We start from the raw sequence: 1,688 nt of genomic DNA, 5'->3' as shown, positions 1-1,688 counted from the left end.
CCACGTCAATTAATACATGTTACAGTAAAAGGTCAAGGTCAAGGTCGAACAAAATTACGAGAAATAAGCTGCCGCGGTGGAGGTCTGCGCTCTACTGAGTGTCCATCTAGTTTCTCATACTTTCAAGAGCAAAAACAACAGGAAAGTGTGACTAGGGTACACAAGAAATAGCTACAGATAAATGTCTTGAATTTGATTTTCAAGAGACAAAACAGTGGTTACTGCATTCATAAGAACGAACATTCCATAGTACATTATTAGATTTTAGCCGCTAGGGTACCGCTACGTGTCTTCAGGTGAAATGATTATAACCATTCACTTCTTATTAAGCTTGTAAAATTACATGAATTAGCCATGGATCGAGGAAATGGAACTATAATGTTATAAATAAAGATCGTGAAATAATAATAGTAATAATAACAATAATTTTTGTAATCATAGTAATAATTACTATTACCTATGCGTAAGACTGGTGGTTTGGTTCTAGTTGCAAAAAATATAGGCAACCTAGTATTCTATCTATAAGATGGGCAACCTAACACTTTATTTATAGCCCAGACCAAAATAAATAAAAGAGAAAGGTTACAATAATCAGGAAAAAAAACAGAAGCAGCACCAGAATTCCGAGGCTTGGCGGAAGAAAAACTAGGGCAATCACTGAACGTTACCAGTTTCAAATAAGCCAAAAAAGAACAGAGGCAACAAGAAAATTCCGAAGAAGATGGGCAACCTAACACTCTATTTACAGCCCAGACCAAAATGAATAAAAAACAGGTTAGAAATAATCAGGAATACAATAAGCAGCATCAGAATTCCGAAGTTTAGAGGAAGAAAAACATAGAGCAATCACTAAACGTTACCAGTTTCAAATAAGCCCAAAAAGAACAGAGGCAACAAGAAAATTCCGAAGCTTAGTGGAAGAAAGAAAGGGCAATCACTTGTAGTTCCAGATTTCAACTATGTGAAGTATGAAGAGGTGGCCTGGCGGGGGTTACAAAAGCCAACTCACACAAGGCTATTAAATAATATCAACCTATCAATTATAACCCTACACAGCGCAATGGAGTCTTGCAAATAATCCACAGACTATTCTTTCTATTATTCTAAATATAACTGGCGTTGCACTAACAGCAGTCATTTACTTCTATTAATTAACACTGATTAATCAATAACTTATTTTAATTAATTAATCCATTTTATGATCCTTTCAGCAATATCAAGAAAAAATAATTCTGGAAAAATGTGACAATTTACCTCCGAACCAGTTTTCCGTAAGAACGTTTAATACAAGTATGAAAAAAAAAAAAGAAAAAAAAAATTATGCCAAAAAAAATATACCTTAACGTTACCCGAAACATCTGTTGTTTCCGATTAAAATCCCAATGAATTTCCAATAAATAAATGAATAATTCCCGACTGCATACAGCCACAAAATGCCATAGAACATTGACAAGTCTTAATTGCTTAAAATGCTTAAAACTAAAAATTTCAAAACGGATGTTTGGTTAATATATACAGTAATAAAACAACTAGAACATTTTAATTGGGAATTTCAATAAGGGCCTAGACCCCACGGCAAAATACTTTGTGACTAAACCACTCAAATCCATTAAGGCCAATTAACACCCACCTCCAACTCCCCCCTCCACCCCAACTGTCATCAACAAAGCGAAGTTAATTTTATTAAG

This window comes from Palaemon carinicauda, chromosome 4, assembly GCF_036898095.1.
Source record: "Palaemon carinicauda isolate YSFRI2023 chromosome 4, ASM3689809v2, whole genome shotgun sequence".
Classification (NCBI taxonomy): Eukaryota; Metazoa; Arthropoda; class Malacostraca; order Decapoda; family Palaemonidae; genus Palaemon; species Palaemon carinicauda.
The sequence above is the reverse complement of the archived record's forward strand: the minus strand, read 5'-3'. Positions refer to the sequence as shown.